The 13630-nt window shown below is 33.0% G+C and overlaps 1 non-coding gene across 1 annotated transcript; it reads left to right on the forward strand.

Annotated features, from left to right (window-relative positions):
* The first annotated feature begins 1878 nt into the window (after window positions 1–1878).
* On the forward strand, window positions 1879–1951 carry Trnav-cac. The gene has a single exon. It is a non-coding gene; the product is annotated as a tRNA-Val (tRNA).
* The last annotated feature ends 11679 nt before the right edge of the window (window positions 1952–13630 follow it).

Consider the following 13630-nt stretch of genomic DNA (forward strand, 5'->3'; position numbering starts at 1 on the left):
ATATCTAGCCTTTTGAGAATTAGTACGCTGTTTCTTAAGGACCCCTAGTGCTTTGTAGTTTATACCCCGAGAGACGGGTTCAGGCAATATAGTGGTGGTGATATAATGTTAAGAACTCTTCAGTGGAAATTTACACGAAATCATTTATTAAACTTGGTACAATTTGCGCATGTCGATTTACGCCATCTTACTATCTCATAGCGGCATCAGTGCCCACACATTGTTATCGTCTATGTATTCTTGAACTTATCCTTTTTTATTAGGGTTTTCTTGATCTAAGTAAAATTTGGGCCAACCTCCTCGGCGACTTACGCGGAATTTATGTAGCGGAAATTTGGTTACATGCACTGGAATTTTGTTATATATCTGTATACATATCCCCATAAATTAGTGAGCAGTTTTATGGAGTCTGATAGCTGGAAAAGTTAGTCTGTTCCTAATTCTTGTGTTTAAATTGTGAAAGTCACTGCGCTGTGATAGTTCACTAACTGTGTTTCGTTGACAATTTCCTAGTAATTTATTTATAATACCTGTCAGTTAAGTTTTTAAACTAAACAGTTAAATTTTTAATATTAATAATTAAGTTTATTTTATTGGGGGCTAAGGTGGGGTATGGCTAACGTGAGCAGACGTCCCGCTTTGAACGGGACTGTCCCTTTTTCCAAATACGGGTCCCGGTGTCCCAGAAATGAACTGAGGGACGTAAAATTGTCCCGTTTCCAGTAACCGCGCGAAAATTTTAGGTACGTATATTTTGTGATTCATAACTTTCAAGCCAACTTTTTCTAAATAAATAACTTTAAAAAGTTTTTTTTCCATTGACTATTTATTGATTGACTAAAATTGAACCATTGTCCTGTTTTGAGTCAAAAAATAAATGGTCATGTTAAGTATGTTACAATCAATGTTGTAGAACAATCTACTGCTGCTTCAATAGCACCTTCGTGAAAGGTTTCCTAGTCTGAAGTAACTTAATTTATTTTAACTAAATGACAGTAGTTCTAATAGATACGGCAAATCTAAGGAGTTTTGTCGTATTAATAATGGCAGAGATAGGTTGATAAAAAGCAGTTTAATATGTAAATTAAATTTTCAATTCAGTTTGATATTGATAAACTCGTTTCAATCCTAAAACATTTAATGTCTGACACGTAAATCACATAATATAATAAATAAATGTGACCAACAGTGCCTGATCAAACTTCATTTTCCCATGAATCGGACACCACAGGTCACATTTATAATCCATAAAAAAGCCATTACAATAAATCATAAGTCATGTCATAACTTTCTAAACCGAGCATCGAACTCGCTTCCCATCTGTATGCTAATTCATGACGCCTACACGTCCCATTTTGGTTACAAATGTATGCAAACGAGCGTTGAACGCATATAAATCTATTACAAGTGAGACATCAAATCAAACTCGAAGACTCTTGAATAAAACATAATGTATATAATACTTCATTCTAGACAAGCTAGTACTAAGAAATTGCGTTTTATTTTGTATTGAAATACGTCTAAGACAGTCAAAAAAATTAGTCAATTGCAGCAACTTGTACTTCGTCTCTTTTCATCGCAGTGTAAAACCAATTTAAGAGAGAGACAAAAACATACTTGTGCATGTATAGCTTTTATTAATCATATGAAATACGGCTGACAATACTAGGTATGGTGAAGGAACCTTCCTTCCTAGAGTTAGAGAGAATAATATTAAATGTTAAGAGTATTTTTTAATTTCATAAAATCCGTAACTTTTATCATTTGGCGGTACTTAGGATGGAGTTATTACTTATAGACACGAAATAAAAATGTCTAAATGTGATATCTTTGAGATGTCACTGGATTACCTAAAGCTATTTCGAAAGTAGCATTCAAGTTTCCGTAGTGTAGCGGTTATCACGTGTGCTTCACACGCACAAGGCCCCCGGTTCGATCCCGGGCGGAAACAGTTCACTGTTTTTTTTTATTTTTCTATTGTGAATATGATAAGAATGTCAAGAAAAAATAAGGGAATCAAAATTCCAATGACACATTTTAGGCCTGTTTCACTGATTAGCAATAATATGTATTGTTTAGCTAGGGGCGACAGACAAAAATAGCATTCCATCACAGAATAAACACCAATTAATAAAAATATAAATATTTATAAATGTACTACAGTCTAGATAAGCTAAAAAAGTATATATTCTCCGTGTATTTATTAGAAAGTAAAATACACAACAATCATTAATATAAACTTTTATTAATATTAATTTTATAATTCATAATGTTTTGTTCTTCGATAAACACCGTTGAATATCCGATAGATCTCGAAAACCTTTAATATATTTGTTTACCAATGGAACATGTCCAGTGGTAATAGGTAGTGTTGCCCAAAATCGGTCTTGGTCTTGCAGTCTTGGTCTTGTTCTTGCATTTTTGCAAGACCAATACCAATACCAAGACCGCCTTATCGTAGCAAGACCAATACCAAGACCGAAGCCTGCAAGACTTGAGCAAGACAATACTTAAACCTGCAATACTCTTGCGTCTTGCAGTTAGGACAAACTGAGATTTGGGCGTTATCAAATTTCTTTAACAGATTTTCAACTTTATCCCTAAAGAATTAAGGTTCAAGGTTGATTGGGAAAATGTGACGTTCTGCGAATAAACTATTGGTCGGTCGGTGTATTATATACCTACATATTTGATAATTTACCGACAAAGACGCCGCGGTTTGCAACAAGTGTATCACAGCATTTGACACTGTTTGAGCGCCGCATTCGCCGACAAAGAGTGCGGACGGAGGCACACAAAATTGTTACCTATTTTGGTAGGGTTGGTACAGGAGGATAAAATTAAATGACCGTGAAGATGTCTAGCAGTAGGCATTCAATTTATACCTATACATTGAATGCTCTGAGTTTCTTGTACAAAACCATTCTCACACTAGCTGTCGGGCGAGATGATAACTAATAACTAAGTAGGTATTGCATCTATTGAATTGCGAATATTTTGATTTCGAAATAATCATTGTTAATATCGGTAAATGATAGATAGTTAGTAGTTACCTAGGTACTAAAGTGTGAGCAGCTAGATTGAAAATTGTATATGCCATGTCAGTGCTTTCGTTTTATTAACTTAAGTTTATTTTAAAAAAGCTCTCAAGTAAGATTTAGAGTTTACTATTCAATTACGCACAATAAATTATTGAAAAACAAAAAATTATGAAAAATATATTAAGACTGATAACTTAGGGAATTATTAGTAGAAAAAATATTCTATCGTGGATACCTAGTTATTAAAAAAGTGATAAACGTTGTGTTTACTTAATTTTATTTTTCTGTGCTAATGCCAACATTGACAACCGTACCAAAATAGGTAAAAATTTAGTCCTAGACTTTGTGTTGCCGCCGTCGCTTTCATGTCAAAGGTCGCCGCCATTGCCTATGGTTCCAAAGAATAAAAGGAAGATTGTAGTCGTAAGGATATTATAAAAAATCTAGTTATAATAATATATCTAGTTTATATTATTATTAATACCTATTATACCTTTTTGAAGGACATTGTACTGCAAATTTGGAATTGGGTGATTTAAACAAACTTGAAACGTGGAAAAACTCCAAATATGAGCGACGTCATATTGCTTTACGCATTTGGATTTAAAATCACACATTTCCAAAAATCGAGATTTGCAGTGTCAGTTTATCAACTTCTATCGTATCTACTCTGGTAGCTAGTAACCTCCATAAAAACAGCAGGCAACGTATAGTTCCAATAAAAAAGGAACATAATAAACAATATTATTTGCATAATTATCTACACTTTATTTTTGCGTGGGCACAAAACCTATCTGATTTTGATTCTGATACTTCTGTTTTTTAATCTTTTAAAGATTTTTTCTATCTATCAAAGAATGCCGCATTTTTCTTTGTCGGTAAATAAATATGAGTTTTTATTTCAATTTCAGTCATTTCCAATTGAGTTTCGCTTCGAGTCTATCTTATTTATTATTCTCGCCCATTTACCTAGCTAGATACTCTAAATTCTTATTGCTTTCGGAGTGAATGTTTACAATTTGTCATGAGTGACGAATAAATAGCAATGGGCTAATAGGTATTTACAAGTCTTGCGAGACTTGCGAGACTCTTGCTGCAAGATCAAGACCAAGACCAAGACTGAGAGCGCAATACCAATACCAAGAACAAGACCAGGTGTATTGACGCAAGACCAATACCAAGACTGGTCTAAGTCTCGTCTTGGTCTTGCATTTGGGCAACACTAGTAATAGGTGTTCGGATTACCCGAAGCTGAGTTTTATAATCGGACTTCTTATATGAAATACCACCCGTAACCATCGTTGAATCAGCATTGAATATATTATGAATCTATTTCCGAATCTTTTGACCTAGGCTCCTTTAAGTAAAGATCATACTGATTTCTTAAAGGCTAACAACGCATTTTCGATTGTCCATGGGCAGCGGTATCACTTAGGTATAGCTGAGTTCCCTGCCAACACTAAAAAACTCATAAATCAGGTAATGCGTATATGACCTCGGATTCTAAATATTTCTGGTGAATGGTTATTTCGTCATAGATACTGTAAGATTAACCTACCAAGTAGAATATAGTGATCTTTTAATAATATATACATAGACCATAAGTTACAAATGAAAATGCATATTTTTAAATTATTTTGAATTTGGAACACAATTTTAAAATTTCTTTCGATTTCGCGCCGTTTAATAATATTTCGTGTATCAAATAACAATATGGAATGAGGTTTTAAAGAAAGTTGTTGACAGTTCAAAATTAGCCATAAAGGTAATTATGTACAAAATCATTAATCCTATATTTAGCCGGCTTTTATCTCTTCTTGCCGGGAATCTTCCACAGTCTGCTTCACTAAGCATTTCCTTTTGCGAACTAGCGAGCTGTAGGATCGGCTTGAGTGCCTGTATGTATTGGATATATAATAAGGAGCATCCCTCAATATTAACACACTCACAAACATGGGTGTCCGAGTTCTGCACCTGCGTTATTAAGGTTATAAAAAAGCTTGTTTACGATTATTTTTATGATTTATTTAGTAGAAAAATTTATAATTTCAAATTTTAAACATATAAATTAAATTAGAACATATAATGTACATATTAAATTATAAATAACTGTTATTGTGAGATTGCATTCCCTAGCGTTACTTTATTGCCGATTATGTTATCTTTAAAGTCTACACAAATCAGAAAAAGTCATGTGAAAATATTACTTGTAATCGTGGATTAAATAAATCGTATAAAAAAATTCGGCGGGTATTTGCAATGAGCGAATATATTCTGTGGTAGTGTCATGGGGAGTGGCTAAAAGAAATAACTTTATATTAAACATAATGTTTAGTGAAAAGGGCAGTAGGATCCCCTGCGGCATAGCATAATCTCTTCCATTTGAGATGTTAAAGGTGCTTGATAATAATTTCTAATTAACACATTTTATAATTCTATTGTTGCACAATAAGGGCGTTTCGGCATAGGACATGTTGAGTACAGCTCATTTTCACCGCAACAAATAAGTTACAGTCATTACCACTGTCATAGTAAAGTTAAGGAAAATTCGACGACTAAGTTCGTTCGTTAGGAGACCTACGTGATGTTAAAGTGTTCTTAGTAGTACCACTATATACAGAAGGTATAACAGTTCTTTGCGAATTCCCCAGCTGGTTTTAGTCGATTTTTTATATTGCTATTGCTTTAATTAATCATGTAAGATACTGTATTATTATTATAAAACTCGCACCCAAAAACAGGCTTTCAACGCACACACTAAAATGGGTGTCCATAGGCGATGGCTGATTCAGGCGTCCCGTTTGCTTACAAGGTATCATTGACAGCATAAAAATTACTTTTTTTTTCAGACGCTGGTCGCAATGTTCAGGCATTCCTGTGATGGAATACCAAATGGTTTTTTAAAACGTACTTTCAAAGGTAATTGTAAAAAAGGTAGTAAAATTTGTATAGGATGTTAAATAATGGATATATAGATAAATGTTCCATGCCGAGTGTAAAAAAAGTTTAACAAAACAATGTTTTCATTTTTAACACAAATTATTTATTCCGGGTGCCGTGTTAATAAGTTTTTGTCTATGGTAAAGAACATAATGTTCTAGATTTCGAGTTTCTTACAAACTAAAGTAAATACAAATCTCTCCGCTTTAAAATACTTAATATGATAACTTTAAGAATATTTAAGTAATATAAATATTACAGTATTAAAAATAAACTTAGCTCTAAGTATAACTTCTCAATGTCACTCCAATACGTTTTACCAATCGATCCTGAATCTTAACTTATGAGTCGCTTTCTTCCTGGTTCTCCCAGTACATTCTTGTTATAAAATAGATCAGAATTTTATAATAGATTCCAGTGTATGTTTAATACATATATATAACTATATTTTTGAGTGAAACATAATTAATTTGTTAATGTAATAATAAATTTAAAAATGTGATGATTTGTGAAAAAATAAAACCAGAATTTAATTTAATTTGGTTCATAAAGTAACGTTATATGTAACTTTTATGTAAAATTCTACCTTTTAAGACATATTTGCACGCCATTATGAGTGGAAGAATATGCAACGTTTAGACTGTACGAACATGATATTTTTGTTTCATATTCTTGTAAATAAATTATATATTGCTATAGAAATAAATATATAGTTTTATTATAAGCATATAACAACTCTCAAGTACACACACCCATTCAAATACTCATCTTATTACCCAAAACATGGGCCGAATAAAGTTTTTTTATAAAAAAACAATTAGATTAGGCAACATTTAATAATACGTTTATTACAAACAAAATCCTGTGAGCTATTGTAAACAATTTTCCTTAATAATTTACGTTGGTTAATTACAATAATTGGTTGAAACTTAATCTTTGTAAAATTTAATTTAATATCGTCAGGTATCGTGTTTATAAATAACAAACTTACGTAAATACAAATCGGCTTTAACATTACGATAAATTTAAAAATATTCTAGATTGAATATATATTAAAAATATCACATAAATCTATGTATCTATGAATTATTAGAGTCTAAATAAAGCAATAAATAATCGTCTTATATTTAGTCAACTGTGGCAACAGAACCCATGTTTGTGATAGAGGTCATAAGTAAGACAAACAAATAGGTATAACGATAAAATTGTATTTTCTGCATTTCTTAATAAATAGAAAAATACGAATATATAAGAAGAATAATATAAATACGAATATATAAACTGTTTAATATTAAGCTGAATTTATACATTCTGACATAAAATTGTATGTTGCAAACATAAGTGTTGTACACTATTTGTCATTTGTCACATTGACAATTTACGTTTCTATAGAGAATATTCTCATCGGATCATGTATATATCTCTTCAATTTACATTCATAATAAAATAGGACAATACATTTGGCCACAGCACGTTTACGAACACAAAATAAAATCTTTAAACACGTATTATATTATTGACGCATAAACGTCAACTGTCAACTGTCATTTGGAAAAATTGCCGCTGAAATTCTTCGTCTTCAAGGTAATGCGGAAAATTGGCAAACCCAAGAGCACGGTATGAAGTTCCTACAAATATGACACGTAGGAACTCTATACCTCGCTAGTGGTTATCACCAGGTTCTTCTCTTCTCTTCTGTCAACACCATTTTCTTCTGTACATCGGAAATCTATTTCTGCTACAAAAATAGTAAAGTTCAAATTGACTTACCATTTTGATGTTGCGGTGTCAGTTTGATTCCTATAGAAAAAAATAAAATAATGTGTGGCACTACAACTGTTTTAGGGTCTGGGTCTCAAATTTCTATCTATCTAATAGGCAAGTAGTGATCAGCCTCCTGTGATTGACCCGTGTCAGTGACAGGAGGCTGATCAGAGTCTAACGCAAGTCGGTTTCCTCACGATGTATTCCTTCACCGTTCGAGCGAATTTAATATTACTTAGACAGAAAAAAAGTCCAGAAAGTCCGTTGGTGCACAGGGATCGAACCTACGACCTCAAGAATGAAAGTCGCACGCTAAAACTAGGCGAACTTCACCACGTTCTATAGTTCATCAAAATCGGTACAGCTGTTTAATATCAAACTTTTATTATGTTAATGTAAGTAAGAATAAGGTAGCTGGTAACAAAGATTTTTCGGATTAGATGCAAATCAGATTCCCACATTACAAATTAGCATTTCTAAGGAAATTATAAGAAAGGGGTGATTTTATTTTGTCTTCATTGATCTGATATTTTTATATCTTTTTTTAGATTTATAGGCCGATACATGGACTATTTTGAGTTAGTCATTTATTGTGGTAATTATTTTATGTAAATTGATAAGACGACGTAATTTTGACCATCGTTTCACACAACTAAGGGGTTCTTCGGGCAGTTTTACCAATACTGTTTAACTAATTCGACATAAAGGTCCCTTCAAAACGTACTAATATTGAAAAGGCCCACTGGCACAGTGAATGTCCATGCGGGTTTGCCTCCTGTGACATTAAAAAATATATATTTCATGTTTAAGAGATCGCAAAAAGTTTTACCTAAAATAATCATAATCTACGTAAGTTTTTCGTATTTTTACGATTAATTTTAAAGTTTTGGTAACGCCTTTCTTATATCAAATAATCGATTCATACATACACAGATCAAATGACCACATTTAAGTCCACCCACAGTAAATTAAGTTATTCATTAGTCGTTAAGAATTCGTCGCACATTAACTTTATCTATGAAGAATTCTAATTATCACATTATTTTAATGTTTACTTAATGAAGCTAATTTAACATAAGACGGCAACACATTGTAATAAAACCATTTTTCTTTCTTATCAGAAGATAAGGGTCGTAAAGATCAGGATGGGTACATCGCTAACTATGTTAGAAATTAACCGAACAGTTACTTAGATAAGATATTCTATTTTTGAATTTGATTTGAATATATTTTAATTTTGAATTGACGCCATGACGAGATTTATTTGTTTAAGTAATCTCATAGTTTATGACAGCAGGTATTTAAATTTGGAATATTATTTTAAATTTAAATGAATTATGCCTCCATTCGACGCAAATGTCGTTGTCTTTTCAACGAATTAAATTAATCAAAATGTTGTTATTCATTCTAAATAAACACCGATAGAACTTTTAATTAAATACCTGTTATGTAAGTTCAATGCTTGTTAAAAAATTCGCCATTATACACTTTTTGGCAAGAGTTTAATCATGTATTACTCGGGAATGTTGATTATTTTTTAAGGAAATTTCTTGTTGAATTCTTGACCCTTTAGAGGGCACGTGTTTTTAAAGTTCAATTTTAATGAGCCATAACGTGACAACTGCCAGGGCCTACCTATAATTAGTAGAACGGACGCATATCTCAATCTGCTTTTTTTATTGCAGCCCTTTGTTTATTACAAGCGATACCCCAAAAATTCCTCATAAAAATACTTTTAGTAATTGAAAATATGTCATACACAGCTTGTGATATAACAGAATTTAATACATTTAAGACGTTTTAGATGATATAATTGTTGTTTAGCTTAATACACAGTAAAGTGAAAAAAATCTAAATAACATCCTTACGTCTCCCATAAACACGTAAAAACCCGTTGCATTTCTACAAGTAATCATAAAGGTACGTTTGCCAAATCCCGCTCATTTTAGGGATTTGCTCTTGAAATTAGTTCGCAAATCTCGAGCTTATTCGACCCCCCCGATGCAGATGAAGGGATGCTGATAAATTATACTGTTTTTACTAAGGCTTTTCTCAAGGAAAACATGTTACGTAATACTTGAGAGATATTCTAGGAATTTCAAGATTAAATATTGGCTCGCAATTTTATTAGTAGTTTATATGAAGAGGTCTTTCCTTTATGAACTAAAGATAGATAGATAGATAGAGCTAGAGTACACTAACAAAAGCTCCATCATCACGTGAATGACATCAACATCAGGCACCACTGGTCGAGTTAGAACATTGAAGGGACACAACCATCAGAAATAGAGTTAGTGCACGTTAGTCATAAGTATTAACAGTGGTAAGTGAAGACAAGAACATAGTGTCTTATAGGACACTTTCTTATGTTTCATAGCCCTATTTATAAATTATATTGGTTTCAAATTGTTGTGTGTGTGTGCACGATGAAGAGTCTCAGTGAAGACATAAAGTATTTTAAAATACGTGATGAAAATCCCATATTTCTTATACTTATATTATTTATTAAAAACACATTATTAGATACTAGTCTTTTCTAACAAATTGGATTGAAACTTTTAGCAATTGATGCTCCACGTTTTCAACGAATGCTTATTAGGAAAGTGATACATAACAAACTTTATTTAGATAAAACTTTTAATTAGACTCGTCAGCTTTTGAAGATTATATAGGCTTTTAAGTTAATTGAGATGTTTTAAATTTTAAAATAGGAACCAGTCATGGCCCATTTACCTTGCGTTTGCCAAAACAGGGCGTGCGTGCAACTGACATTTATTGAAGCGGCATTTCCCGTTCCATATTCAAATTTTTATGGGGACAATTAAAGATTACACGAAAAAGGGCATAAGGGCTGTTAATGTGTCGCCTTTTATAGTCTATAAAACATTTGACAGATGCATTTGGCGGGAAAGCGAAGGCTATAATTTTACTGTCACTGTGCTTACTTTGGAAATGAGGTCTTATAACTTAGTTTCGCTGTCACCGGAATTACAGTTGACACTTCGGTATCTCATTTAGCGTGTACACGCTTTAGAAGTTTGAGATTGTTATACAGACATATTTACGCCATTCGGTTGCACATACTGCGTCATAGAATTAACGTTTTACGCAATAATAAAATCAATACTAAAATTCAGAGGTCCTCTTTGGGGATCACATACTTCACATATGGCTTAACCAACTGATTATCACCCTACAGTTATGATGGTAAGGGTACATTTCCCGTGCATGTTAACATGTGAGGGTCCCCCACCCCCGCGAATTACCCTCGGGGGTAATTTTTACCCCATCAGTTACACCCACTCTACTCATCATTGGACATTTGAATTACTTATAAGCAATTTGATAATTCGAAGTTGCGGTTCAAAAATTATAGAAAGCTATTCAAATAAATGATATTTTATCTGTGTAATTGTCATTTTAACTGTCATGGTAGACATTTGAACTTGATGTACGTATGATGTTTTATAGATAGATCTTATAAACAGCTAAATTCACATGAAAATATTTATAAAAAAAAAATCGAAATAAATAAGTTGTTTTAAGGTCCAATCAAATAATTATTAAACTCGATTGGCATTTGTTTAATTCAGATTTGCGGTTCATTAAAATACAAATTGTAACCACAATTTTTCAGTTAATCTACAATCAAATCGTCCAATCGAATTAAGTTAAATTTTACATTTAATTTTGTTATACCTTTGTTTGATTGAATATTCGTAACTAACCATAAACTTAACGTAAATATTTTGTTGTATATGGATCGCTCCGTAAGCCTTCGAAGTGCCCAGGAAACTGAGCTTCCTTGTAACAGATTCTGAGCTTCTGGAAGAAAGGGTAGCTTAATTACCAAGGACTACGCACAACAGACCAAGTGGGAACATTGGAAGTTCGGAAGTTGGAAGAGGGCACAACTGACTCATTACCTTGTTCAATCAATCAAATCAAAATACAATTATTCAGTTCAGATGCGTCTTAGGGCATGCTTATGAATGACAAGATTGTTTACAAGTTCGCGAAAGAGATCTACAACTTTAGTATACGTCTTGATTGTAATAAATAATTCCATGTGGAGCACGTGTAATTACACATCCTAACAAGAATCTTGTAGAGATCTAAGATGATAGTCTTCTAAAAGGCCGGCTTAACCGGGCTCACAGCGATAGTTTAAAAAACGGACTTGCAATTTTCGCAACCCTTAACCTCGTTTGCGTATACTAAAAAAAACAAGGAGTTGTGAAGATTATTACAAGACCTTTTCGACCGTTTTACGCTCCTAATTTGGTGACCGGAAATAAATTTATTCAAATAATTATTAAGTTTTTCTTTTGTTTTTTTTATAATAAACGAGCCTGCGGGACGCCCAAAAAGGCAGTTGTCGCAGCCCATAGACACCCATTTTAAGTGGTTGCGTTACGTTTTTAGGGAGGAATACGCTCGAATTTTGAATTGTTGGAGGTCGTATCTGTCAGGGAAGACCCCGCCGGTAGTCAAATCAAATCAAATAAAAATTCATTTATTCAGTCCAGATGCGACCTAAGGCATGCTTATGAATGTCAAAAACGTTTACAAAATTCGCGAAAGAGCAAAACTACGCCATCCGTTCGCAAGACTACCAGGAGGTCTTGTTCTGAGAAGAACGGGCAAGAAACTCAGCAGTCGATTCCACAGTTCGCTATTACGCAATAGAAAATGCCTTGTGAAACGGACTGTGAAAGATTTCCAACCATCAAGGTGATGCTGGTGAAATTTAGTATTCACACGGCTCGTACTACGCTGAAACGAGGCAGGAGGGATCATCTCAAACAATTCATCAGAACAATTACCGTAGTAAAGAAAACATATTAGAAAATATATGGTTGTGGTTTCAGTATGTTTTAGTTTCCATTATAAGAATGTTTGATATCAGATCTTATAAGTCGTTATTAAATTATAGATTTTAAATTGAAACACTATTAAACCACCCGAGGGAACAACGCAATCATCGGTTGGAAACCACATTTATTTCCCAAAAGAACATTTAAACAAATTGCCTTAAATCTACGCCGACCACGCCCCAGTGAGTTTGACTTAAGACGGGGTAATGTTGAGTGATACCAAAAATTTAATGTATTGAGAAATCTGTTTAAATAGGAATATTCAGTATTGATTCAATCACCTATGTTTTATTCTATATTTTTATATGAAACAGACTCATTTCTACGTCTGATTTTAATCAATGACTTTGTGTGTTAAATGTTAAACGTAAATAAATCGATAAAGCTTTTTATAAATTTGACAAATATTAAATTCACTTCACCTCTAATAATTTGTATGACTCAAAACTTAGCGATTTAAAAGTGGCAGAGAATTTATTGCTAGTTCTTCTTGCCTGAACTGAACTGAACTGGTAGGAAATATATATTTCTTTACCTAAATGAATAAATTTATTTTGACTTTGAAACCAGCGTTCGGTTAATCGAACCCAGGACTGCATGAACACTAAGCCCCAAAGGCGGAGAAAAATATATTACGATTCCTAATTTGTTTTGACGTTACCAAACGTACGGCCAATTTTACCGCCTACTAGTTGTTCCAAATTTGAAGGGTTTGAATTTCGAACGATAAAAAAGAAAACGAACCGTGTTTGCACAGAGGTTATATTGCGTTGACCGGGTTGAGTTAAGGGGTAGCTATCGAATATTCGCAAACTTTTTTTGGGACGGACCCCTTTTTGCCCTTTGTTGAACATTTGAGGGCTTACCCTAACGCGTGCCAAGTTCCCAAAAAAATATGAGTTTTTCTAGTAAACGTTATGATTCCATAGACGACGTATGAAGTTTTATAATATTACTTACAAATACATAATGTCTTCAAGTATACTGCCACCATCTTAATTATATGTT

Source organism: Pieris rapae, chromosome 13 (assembly GCF_905147795.1).
Source record: "Pieris rapae chromosome 13, ilPieRapa1.1, whole genome shotgun sequence".
Classification (NCBI taxonomy): Eukaryota; Metazoa; Arthropoda; class Insecta; order Lepidoptera; family Pieridae; genus Pieris; species Pieris rapae.